Source organism: Pongo pygmaeus, chromosome 23, assembly GCF_028885625.2.
Source record: "Pongo pygmaeus isolate AG05252 chromosome 23, NHGRI_mPonPyg2-v2.0_pri, whole genome shotgun sequence".
In the NCBI taxonomy this organism is placed as follows: Eukaryota; Metazoa; Chordata; class Mammalia; order Primates; family Hominidae; genus Pongo; species Pongo pygmaeus.
The window spans coordinates 56,771,769-56,784,409 of NC_085931.1; the positions used below are offsets into that span (position 1 = coordinate 56,771,769).

The 12,641-nt window shown below is 40.3% G+C and overlaps 1 protein-coding gene and 1 pseudogene across 4 annotated transcripts in view; one reads left to right on the top strand and one right to left on the bottom strand.

Moving 5' to 3' along the window:
* Positions 1-12,641, top strand: part of ATXN10 (ataxin 10) — a 182,852-nt gene that overhangs the window by 121,722 nt on the left and 48,489 nt on the right. The window lies entirely within an intron of this gene.
* On the bottom strand, positions 9,316-10,583 carry LOC129023649 (CCA tRNA nucleotidyltransferase 1, mitochondrial-like; annotated as a pseudogene).

A 12,641-nucleotide genomic window follows, 5' to 3' on the forward strand; every position in this document is an offset into this window, starting at 1 on the left:
TTTTTTTCTTAAGTCTAGAAGTCTGACCTTTTCACTTAAAGGAAGCACTTTATGGCTTCTCTTTGGCATATTCAAATTGGCAGCATCTACTCTTGTACTTGAGGTCATTGTTAAGTAAAATAAGGGTTCCATGAACACAAGCACTGTGATACCATGGCAGAATGGCTGGGGAGCATAGATAGTGTGGGTGTGCTGGACAAGGGAGGATTCAAGCCCTGGGAGGGATGGTGAGAGATTTTCTCATGCTCCTCAGCATGGTGCGCAACTTAAAAAACAGGAATTGTTTATTTTAGAAATTTTCCACTTAATAGTTTCAGACCACGGGTAACTGAAAATTGCAAAACGTGAATCTTTGAATGAGGGTACAACTCCCTGTTCTTTTCTGAAACACCAGTCTCTGTAAATTCTTTCTGTTGCCTTCAGGACAAAGTTAAAACTGGTAAGCTTGGCCTTCAGGGCTGCCCCTGATTGGACCTGCCTGGCCGGCTCAGGTGTCCTCTTCTGTATTCCCGCAGCCCTTCGTGTTTCCCTCCAGTGCTGGATGTGAATGGTGCTTTTTGCTTGTCTGTGGGGCCTTCTCTCTCCCTTTTCCCCACCCACATCCTGACATTGGTAAGAGCAGTACCTGTTTCTGATTTACCTTTTAGTCTCCAATACAAGGTCTGTCACAAAGTAGCTTTCTTTTAAATGTTTATCAAATAAATAAATAGAAGATTAAAAGAGGTGCCAGGTGCCAGGTGTTAGCACACAGAGAAATAGGTCTTGGAAAAAGGACCTGAAAGTACTGTTGTCATGTTTGTGTCATGCTGATGGCACGATTCCCGAGGGCACTGAGGAAATGGTCAGACTTCTTTCCTGTAGGTCAAGGCTGGTGAGAGTTTGGCACTTGAGATGTCTTCCTAGGTCTGCTGAGGCTGGCAGCCCACTACCCGCATTTGTCCCTGACTGCTTTGCGGGCCGTCCCCTGTCCTACAGCAGGCCAGGTCTGTGTCATTGGCCCTCCCTCTCCCCTTCTTAATCCTCAACACTCTTCATTTGCACACTTTGAGGTTTTCCAGCACATTTAATATTATTTCAGCCATTCTCTCTTTTCTGAAAACCAGAAATAGTTACCTGCAATTTGTGTGGTACAATTTAAAAAAAAAAAATGTACATTTTTAAATTAAGCAGATCTGGGGTTTGCCACTCATTAAGCTCTGTGACTGTGAACAAGTTAACCCTTACAGATCTCATTTTCTTTATCTGTCACCTTGGAACATTATTTTCTACCTTGCAAAACCATTAGGAATACCAAATATTTGCATGTAAGAGATTTGTAATATAATAGGATACTTGGCATGTTTCCTTTCCCTCGCCTATTTCCCATTTTCAAGCAGAGCTAACACAGTTTCTAAGACACATGATCTTGATTCGTAAGACATAGTCCCCTAATTGTAATCTGCACCCCGAGTGTCACATTGCACAGTCTGCCTCAGGTAACAGTGGGGCTTCCACATGTCTCGCCTTGGAGGTCTGTGCTAGGCTGTCAGGAGGTGTGGATGGTAGGCACGGGAGAAGGGACAGGAGGCTGGCTTCCTGTGGGCTGGCCTGTCGACCCCCTCCCTGTGCCCAGAGGACACACAGCTTAGAGCAGGGCCCAAATTGACCTCATGGCTATTCTTACACATTCCAGACAGTCATTCTGAGGGCTGCTGTGTGGCAGATTCCCAGCACGGGCTGGACACTTGGGCTCCCAGCAAGCCTTTTATTTTTTTATTTTTTAAACACCATGGGCAAGCTGATCAACAGTTTCCAAGGCATTATTTATTGATGGCAAGGAGCTTATCATAATACAACAAGCAATTGAGATTCTGTCCATGGGTTAAAAATTAAAGACTGAATGTGTTCATGACAGAATTCTGTTTGTTCAGGCACTGAAGTATGACATTGTAGATGATGCATTATGGGTGGGTATTGCACCCCAAGTAGCAGAAGCAGAATGCATATTTTTAAAAACTTGCTGTATGGGTTATTTTTGTTCTAAATGTAGCTGTGCGTGCTAGCACAGATGTGCCAAAACAGCTTTTCAGAGCTGCTTTGTTTTCTCTGCTGCTGCCATAGTTTACCCATCCCTTTCTGGTATTGTTGCTTTCTCAAGTCATGTCTTGTGGTACTTTCGGGAGGCTACTAAATGGAGTGGAGTTTTAAGTAATGTGCACTCAAGTACATTAGAGATAAATTCACTTCTTGATTCATATTTTCTCCTGCTTCTGCTTAAAAATGGGGATCTTTCATCTAGCTCTTTAAATACTTCACTGGCCAGCTTTTGACATTTTGCCTAATTAAACTGTCTTAAAGAAATGACAGTAATGGAAAACTAACACTGTGCTTCTACTTTTTTTCTTATGATTCAGCTAGTTTAAAGTTCTTTAGAAGGAATGCAACAAAAATGCCCTAAGTAGAAGGACAAATAAAAGATGATATTAAATTCTCCCATTTTATTGAGCACTTTCTAGAAGCCAGGTATTGTGTAAGATGTTCTGTTTTCTTACCGTTTACTAAAATGACACCTTCTGTTTGCAGTAGAGCTTTTTGGCCTGTTTTTCCTGAGGCCAAAATGACTCACCTAGGTTCACATGGCCGAGCAGGTGGCAGTGCCAGGCTTAAACTCAATGCTCCTGGGTCCTGTCCCTGCTTTCTTGCCATTACCTCTTGTTCTGTGGAAGTCTGAGGAAGCCGTGAGGCTGAGAGTCAGAGACAGTCCTGTGCAAAGGGGTCTGCACCGTCCTGCAGGAGGGGTGTACTTGGCAGCCTCTGAGCCATGTCCTCCTGGACCAAACATGGGAAGATATTTTGCATTCCAAATCAGTTGAAAATACCTTTCTGACATCTAGCTTTAAGGTTTCTGGTTGTTTTGGACAAAGCAGACAAATTTTGTAGCTATGCAGTGATTCAACATTCATTTACCAAATATTTTTTTCATCTTGTAATCAGAAATATAGCTAGCTTCTTAAAAATCAGCTAATTTCATTCATTATTTAAACAAAGATTTTATCTGCTAGTTGAATAATTCATGAGAAAATTGCACTAAATTCAGATGTGAATGTTTGCTAAAGAAAAGATAGTTGCTAATTTTTCTGGAATTTGGTAGTTGAACTCAGAGAATATTTGTATTAATCACATTGTGTTTTGTACTTCTGGGTGCTTTAAGAGCCTCTGCCATTACTACTATTCTTGAAAAGCATCTTTATTTTGTCACAAAAGCTTGGAGAATGCTACTTACTACTTTACCCTATTGAGTTTTGCCATGGAACTGTAGTATCATTCTCTCTGGATTCCTTTCTTTTTGGAGGTGTCATGGGGAGCAGGGTTAGTTTATGGGATGCAGTCTCTGACATTCTCAGCCTCACTGTGTTCCCGTGTGGCCACTGAGGCCCCGTGCATTGGTGCAGTCCTTGTGTGAGAAACTGGGCGCCAGTGCAGCCTGCACTTTATCACCCTTCCTGCCAGGGCGTTGCTCCCTGGTCGGAAGGATTGTTGGTTCTTCCTTACTCAGGTCTCGTACCCACTCCAAGTGCAATGCTGCGGGCACATCTCAGCTGGTCAGCAAAACTTGTACTATTAGATGCCTTTATCTCATAAAATCTTAATTTATAAAATGTAGGCAGCTGGAGGAATGCTCAGCCTTCCTTTAAGGCAAAGGAAAGCCCCAAAGAACATTTTTTACCTATCAAAAAAGCAACTTTAAAAATCTGCAGCATCAGTAAGAAAAAGGGAAGCATGGACAGTTCTAGGGATGGTATGAATTGGGAGAACCCTCTTGGGAGGCATTTTAACAGTATGTCTCAAAGACATTCAAAGGTGGTTTGGTTTTGTTTTTGTCCAGTAATTCTTTTGGGAATTTCTCCAAAGGAAATAATCAGTGATGAGGTTAAAAACAATTATATATATGGATGCTCATTACATTGTTGGTGAAAATTTAGTCATGATGCAAATGTCCTGAAATGTTCAATAAATTATGGTAGGGTGTAGTGACTGAATAGACTATACTATTAGAAAATCACATTTTCAAATAATTTTTATTGTATGGAAAGACCTAAAATACTGTATATATAAAGGTGATCTTCATTTTTTAACAAATTAAGTATAAGTATTTAATATATGTGCATTGAAAAACACAGAGAATTTTCATGGATAGGATCTGTCCCCATCTCAGGGTTGGCGCTTGGCTCCTGAAAGAAGGGTCAGGACCCTAGAGTGTTCATCTGGGCTGCAGTGAGATTTGAGGGTGACGATCCTCTAGCTGAAATGGACTCTAATTCTCATTGACTCCAAAACTGGAGTTTGGACCTTTTTCCGTCTACTGCTGTGTCTTGATCTGCCTCCTGGCCCCTTTTCCCTCAGGGCACTAGGGAGACAGGAGGGCCTAGGAGATGCCGAGTGCCCTGGCAGTTTCCTTCCCACCTTCTAGCCTCCAGTTCCCAAGCCTGGCATTTGCTTCTTTTGACCTTCGGTACTCTGTAGACTTACTGTATGGGAAGGAATGCTGTCCATTTGTCTTGAGTTGAACTTTCTCATCAATACTTTTGTGGCTCTTCCCATATCCCAGCTTTGGACAGAATAGTCAGTTGGAATTAAAATAATTTAATTCAGTTTAGTGAGGTATATATGTATGTATGTCTGTTATTCCTGTATAATTTTAACAGAACACAGTAGGAAATTTGCGTATTTCACAGCCCACAGTTTGGAAATACATTTCTGAAAGAAGTTACCCTGAAAAACAATCAGCGGGCAAATAATTTGATGATCACTGTAACTTTTAAAGAAAATCTTGTGCAATTTCAGTTACTGATGATCTTTTTCCAGGAACAAAAATATTCATATCATTTACAAATTAATCTATCAGGAATGAGTGTTTACATTTGCCTACAATATTTAGTGTTGGATTACTCAAATCTTTTGGTTGAGTAATACTTGGTGCTGATGCCAAGGTTATACAAGGAGCACCAGGATTTCTCTCCTGAGACCTTTGTGTCCTGAGCCCTTTGCTATCTCCATCTACCCCCTTTAGGAGATTTCCAGTGCCCAAGATTTAAGGGCCATTTGTGTGCAGATGACTGCAGAATGCCTGTTGAGCCCAGACATGTCCCTGGGGCTCCACACTAGGGGACATAACTGCTCACATTCTCAATGTATAAGAGATGGATAATATATAACTGCTAACGTTTACTTAGGTGTCTCGTCTCTAAGTGCCTCCCGTGAAATATGCCCAAACTGTGCCCTTGAGTCCCACATCCCCAGATCTTTTCTTTGCCCTCCCAGTAAATGATCCCACCACACTTCCAGTTCAACCAGACTCTTAGAATCTTCCAGTTGTTTCTTTCTCTTACCACTGTCCTATAGAGCAGTTAGTGTCTGATCTACCTTTACCGTGTATCTCGTATCCACCTGCATCTTTCTGTCCCCACTGCTGTCGCAGCCTTCAGGCCTGCATCACCTTTCATTCAGCGTCCGCGGCAGCTTCCTCACTGGCCTTCTTGGTGCCGCTCTTGCTCCTTTTCACACAAATCTAAATTTTTTTTCCTGATTTCCAAGACTTTATATTCAACCCTTCTGTGAATCTGAGTCACCTAGGGAGCTTTTAGTTCATTAGTTAATGAGAGACAGGGTCTCCCTCTGCTGCCCAGGCTGCAGCACAGTGGCACAGTCAAAGCTCCCTGGAACTTTGAACTCCTGAGCGATCCTCCCACCTCAGCCTCCCGGGTAGCTGGGACTACAGGCTCACACACCACACCCAGCTAATTTTTAATTTTTTGTAGAGTTGAGGTCTCACCATGTTGTTCAGACTGGTCTCGAATTTGTGACCTCAAGTGATCCTCCCACCTCACCCTCCAAAAGCACTAGGATTACAGGCATGAGCCACCATGCCCAGCCAGGAGCTTTTAAACTATGTATCTGTGCCAGGACCATCACCCCCAAGATAGAGATTAAGTTGGCATGAGGTGGGGCCAAGACATGGGTAGTTTTAAAAGCTCCCCAGGAGATGCAGATTGACAGTAAGGATGGAAAGTCACTGCTCTGTATCAGTGCTTCTTCAGACTGTATCAGTACATCATCATGACCTGAAAGGCTCACCTGACCACCCATCTCAAACAGTCTCTGGCCGCTCTCTCAGTCTCTAGTAGATCATCTTAATTATTTATTTTATAGGAATTACCATAGTTTGTAAATGTATTTTTAGTTATTAATTTACTCACCTGCCTCCCCCTGGCTAAGTTTCGTTCGGTACATATCTGTTGGTTATATTTGGACCCTGCAAGGGTGGAAGGTGAGCTTTTGCCTCTCACGCGCATATATTTTTTTCGGCAAATCATTGTTAAGTATCTCGGGACCGGGCAAGGGATGCAAGGATGAGTGGAAACGTGATTCTTGTCATTGAAAGCCCCAGAGTCTAATGAAAGAGTGAGACAAGCAAACAAATAGCTGCTCTGTATACCATGGACGCTATACAGCTCAACTCAGAGGGATTCGATTGTCACCGCACTGGGAAGGGGCCAGTGAAGGGCCTGGAAAAGTTAGGGGTTAGTATGTTAATACAGCTCTCTCCACAACAAGAAGAAGAGAGGGAGAGCCTTCTAACCCATCCAGCCCCTTTGTGGTGGTGGTGGTACACTGATGTGTTGGGCTTTAGCTTTGGCTGTTAGGGATGTAGGAGTGTGTCCTTCCTTTGGAGAGAAGCTCAGTTTGTCAGGATCGTCCTGCTCCCACCTTCATGAGGCTGCTTTGCCAACTACACTCCTTTTTTTCCTCTTGGACCACTGGTGAGGAGTGGATATTTTACCCCCAGAAGACTCTTAAGTGGGTCAGAACAACACATGAATCTAATTAACTGCAAAATCACTTTGACCTCAAGGTGCAAAATTCATTCCATATTAAGATACTCCAATGAAAGGCCTACATTCATTGTAATAATAAAATGCCCATAAGAGACACTCCATATTTGAATATTAATTCTATCTCATTATCAGGTTCCCAGAGAGAGATTAAAATCCAAAGATTACATTGCATTTTAAATTAAAGTCCAAAGGCATTAAAGTCCAATTCTCTTGCCCATGTGTGTTCAAATAAATTGAAATTCAAAATATATTCTCCCTGATTTCTTATTCTGCACAATCCCAGTTAGAGGGGCTCTTAATGCCTGTATAGGGTCAGGATTTTTTTTTAACAGCTGCAGCCTGGACTGTCTCTTTCCAGAATGTGTGTGGTTCTTTCAGGAACACCCAATACCAAGCCTCTGATGTGCCTCACTTCTTAAAATTAAAAAAGTTAACAGGACACAAGATTATCAAAACATTGCCCCCCCCACCCCACACATACACCAGAGTTAGAAAACAAGCCGATTCCTGGTCTTCTAATAGTTACCCCAAGCAAAAGTATGTCCCCAGAAACCAATACTTCTTACTTGTTGCCAACTAGCAGACCATAGCAGAAAGTCTGTGATATCTGAGGGAAAGATGGAGAAAGTCTTCATTTCTGCTTCAGCAGATTTCAGTTAGTCTCTGACAGTTGGGGGGCTACACATTTGGGAGCAATCTCCTCAGTAGTTTCTTGGATCTTGCTGTCAGTAATTCCAGTGAGTCAAGACCATGCCTTGCTTCTCTCATGGGTTTTGTAGGACCCAATCACAGTTTCTGTTCAAATAGCCACTGAAACATCTACTCTTTTCTAAAATTCACTGTAAGTGTGTTAGAACACAGTGCGTTTTCATTCCTCTTTATATCTTTTTATCCTGACCTTCTAGATCTTATTTCCCATTTCATTTATTTTTGTTGTTTATTTTTCAAGACAGGGTGTCTCTCTCCCTCTCTCTGTCGCCCAATCTGCAGTGCAGTGGCACAGACATAGCTTACTGTACTCTCGAACTCCTGGGCTCAACCCATCTTCATGCCTCAGCCTCCCCAGTAGCTGGGACTACAGTTACACACTATCACACCCAGCTAATTTTTAAAAAAATTATTTGTTGAGATGGGGTCTCTCTGTGTTGCCCAAGCTGGTCTCAAACTCCTGGCCTCAAGCCAGCCTCCCTCTTTGGCCTCCCAAAGTGCTCTTACTCCAAAAAACATTACTGTTTTCCAGCTAAATCAGCCTTATTGCTTTAGTTTGTTTTTATTCTTTCATTGTTTCTGTTCTGATAGTAAGACTGAAATACTTTTTACATAATTCTAGTTCCTCTTTGATTTTCTGAGCATCCTTGATTTCTAGAGATAGAACATTTTAAACAAAGACCTTTTAAAATTATAGTATTTTCTTGAATTTATTTTTCTATATCAGTGCCAGGAGACAGTATCCTTGTGTTTTTTTTCTGGTCTTAGCATCTATGTAAACTTTCCTTTACCTATGACATTTACTGTGGGTTTCTGACACATAGCCTTTTTGAAGTTAAAAAAGTTCTCTAGTTTTCTGATAATCAAAAAAATCATAAATAGGGGCTAAGCATGGTCGGGTACTTTTTCTGTGATGGTTGATATTATTATGAGTACATTAATGAGGTTCATTGTAGATTTTCTGATCCAGTTGAATCTATTCTTGCATTTTTGAGAAAAGTCTGCCTGAACATGATGTATTATTGTAGCATCTTTGATTTAGTTATGCTAATATTATTTCTAGAATATTTTAGGGGAAGGGAATCTATTTTCATAAGTTAAAAAGGCCTTTAATTTCTTTACAGTGGTCTATCTTTCCTGGTTTTGGAACAAAGTCATACTAGCCTTGTAAAATGAGTTGGAAATCTTTCCTTATTTTTCTGTTGTTTTGGAACAACTTGTATACAAAATAGATGTTCTGTTTCTTGAAAATTGGGTGGAACTCACTTGAGAGCTATTTGCGTCTTTGTGTTAGTGAGTTTTGGTCATTTTAGTATCTTTAAAAATTTTTGTTCTTTTAATATTTTTTCTTATTTTCTTCTCAGGCACAGTTTATTTTGGAATTCAGATAAGAACTGACACTTATAAACATTCCAAATGTTAATAAACATTTTTTTCTTCAAGGCAATTACCTTGTCTTAAGATCAATCTTAGCACTATCCTTTGCAAAAACAAAAATTTAAAAAAAGTCTAAATAGATTAAAATAGAAGTCAGTTCTACCCCTCTCATAGAAATTATTCTGAAAGAATTAGATTCAGTGATATAAATTAGATTAAGAGGAGGTAGACTTAAATTTAGTACCTAAAATATAAGTATATTTCACTAAGTAAGACCGTTACTCTTCTAAAGAGGTCCTCTAAGCTGGCTTTTATTCTGCTGTAGTTTCATCTCACTAAGAGGGAGGGCAGTAAATCAACCGGGTCTTACCAAAAAGTTTCCACTTTTTAGTAGTGAGCCCTCTAGCTTTAGGTAACTTAGAAGTTTATCTTTTTCCCCTTGGTAACCACTTTTTCTCCACCGTTCTTGTAGTTGTTGTAATAGAGCCCTGGTTTCTTTTCCCCCAAGAAATGTCCACTTTTCTGGTGTCGTGCCCACTGAACAGGAACTGTAGGAAGGGACCACAGCTGCCCTTTCTTTAGGGGATGGTGCTCTCCTTGACTCTTCAGTAGTTCATGTATGTGAGAAGTCACGGCAAGTTCCCTAAAGTCCCTAAGAAAGTCTTGATAGGGTTTCAGTGGTTCTGAACTATCTATTGCTTTAATTCAGTCTTTTTTATTTTTAACTATAAATAAGCCAAGGTTTTTCTCTTCTTTTGAAATCGTCAACCTCCAATCCAATTTTGTGACATCATTCTGTACTTTGAATAATGAGGCCAAAAGAGTCATTGGCTTTGGTGAAAAACCTTCGACATTTTTACTGACTTTGTTAAATTCTTCTAAACTTGCATTGGCAGTTACACCTACATAAGGAGCCACATGAAGATCATAGATAAGGTGAATCAAATGATTTACATGTTTACTGTCAAGAGCTTTTTTAGTTCCACCCAAATGCTTTCTCCTAATAGCCCAGCCAGGCCTTTTGCAGGCTCTGCAGTTGCTTCTCAGGACCGTGGTCACCAGGTTTGTCTACAGTTCTCCCACAAAACCTGACATATCTTAAAATTCAAAAACAATTGTATTGTACTCTGTTGATGTCCAACAAACCTTTCTTATTTAAAAAAATCTCCATAACCATTAAATTAGATAAAGTACCATCAAAACCCAAAGACATAGAATTGTTTGCTAGAGAGCTTTGTGTTCAGCATCTCCTAGTCAGTTGTGAATTTGTCCTCAGCATCTCTTCCATCAGCGACAACATCAATCCAGAGTGTAGTAATTTCAAAATTGTCTTCACGAAGCCTGGCAGTAATTGTTCTGTGCTTTTCTCCTGTCCATCATCCAAATACCAGCTGACGGAAACATCTACTGCATTTGAATAGGGGTAACAATGGTAGCAGAGTCCACATCTTGAGGTCTTATTCCATTTAATAAATCCCTCACTGCTCCTTCTGCTATTCTGAATTCACGATTCTCTTTAACAAATAATTCTGTCAGGCTCTTCAATCTTTCTGTGACAAATGACTAGAATTCTGGAGCCTGCACCTTCATTTTAGGCAGCTATTGCTTCAGAAGTCGCAGTCTATTCCAGCAGCCTTTGCCAAGGATGCAGGTGCCACAGCATCTCAAGAGAAGTCACCAATCACATAGCTCCATGCTGAGGCCCTCTTGCCTGCTACTGAGGAGCTCTTGCCACCCCCGACTCCTGCCTTTCCCCAGTGATGCAGGACAGGCAAGCCCCCAAATTGGGACTTAGCCTGGGAAGGTTCTTGGCTTTGCCCAGGAAATAATTCAAGGGTGAGTTGGTGGTGGTAAACAGCAACTTTGATTGAAGCGGCAGTGTATAGCAGCAGCAGAGGTGCTGCTCCTTGCAGAGCAGGGCTGCCCTATAGGCAGTGTGCCCAGAATAGCAGCTCAGAGGCAGGTCTGCACTCATATTTATACCCACTTTTAACTATATGAGAATTAAGGGGCAGTTTATGCAGAAATTTCTAGGAAAAGGGTGACAACTTTCAGGTCATCAGGTTGTTGCTGTGGAAAGGGGTGGTAACTTCTGGGTGTTGCCATGGCAATGGTAAACTGACATGACATATTGGTGGGTATGTCTTATGGAAAATGGCTTCCACCCCGACCTACCTGTTTTAGTTAGTCCTCAATTTGGTCAGGTGTCCGAGCCCTGCCTCCTACCTCTCCAGGACATGGGCAGTAGCCTGGCTGGGCACTTTAAAAAGGACAGTCTTATCCAAGCCTTTGATTTTTTCTGTCAATTTTAACATTTTCTACTTTTCTCAGAAATATCTATTTCATCTAGATTTTCACATTTTTTTCATAAAATTGTTCATATTTTAATATTTTATCTAGGTTGTCTAAAACCTGTTCCTTTTAATTCTATTCTTTCTTAAAAAAAAAAAAAAGATGTCTCTTTTTTCCTTCCTCAGTCTTTCTGGTATTTTCCATTCTATTAATGTTTACAAATAACCAGCTTTCGGTTTTGGCTAATCTTCTCTGTAGTGTTGTTACTCTTAATTCACTGACTTTCTTGCCTGTCAGTTTATAAGAACAAAGATAAAAATGATAACAGGCTTTCCTTCAGAAATGATGCAAGACAGGAATCAATGGAATGACATCTTTAAAATACTAAAGGAAAACTGTTAATCTAGAATTATGTATCCAGCCAAAATATCCTTCAAAAATGAAGGTCAAAAAAAAGAAGGCAAAATGTCCTGTAAGAAACGTTAAATGAAGTTCAACAAGGTGAAAGTAAATGATAGCACATGGAAACCTGACCTATACAAATATATACAAAGGATTAGAATCACTGGAAAAGTTAAATATATGGGTAAAAAGAAAATATTTCTATTCTCACTTTTAATTTTCTTTGAAATGTAATTGGCTCTTTAAAGTAATCATAATGGCAATATATTAGGGGATTTTTAATGTGTATATAGAAGAAAAATATATGAGTAATTGCTCAAAGATTAAACAGAGTATACAGTTACAACGTTCTTACATTGTATGTGGGGTAGTATGGTATTATTTGTAGACAGACTGCAACAAGGTAAAGATGTATACTCTAAACTCCAGTGCAACCACTTTTAGAAAAAGAGAGAGACCGTTAATAAGCCAGTATTGGAGAAATAGGTGGAATATTTAAAAATGCTCAGTCTCGAAAGAGTCTGGAAAATAAGAACAAAGAATAGTCAAGACAAATAGAAAACAGATGGCAGAATGATAAACTCAATCATGTTGATAAATATATTAAATGTAAATGGCTTAAATATCCAGTTAAAGACTATTAGAGTGGATTCTATTCTGTTCTGTTCTGTTCTGTTCCGTTCTGTTCCGTTCTGTTCCATTCTTGAGATGAAGTCTCTCTATGTTGCCCAGGCTGGAGTGCAGTGGCATGATCTCAGCTCACTGAAACCTCTGCCTACCAGGTTCAAGCAATTCTCCTGCCTCAGCCTCCCAAGTAGCTGAGATTAAAGATTCACCACCACACCCAGCTAATTTTTGTATTTTTAATAGAGACAGTGTTGCGGGAAGTCAGGGACCCCGAACAGAGGGACTGGCTGAAGCCATGGCAGAAGAACATAAATTGTGAAGATTTCATGGACATTTATTAGTTCCCCAAATTAATACTTT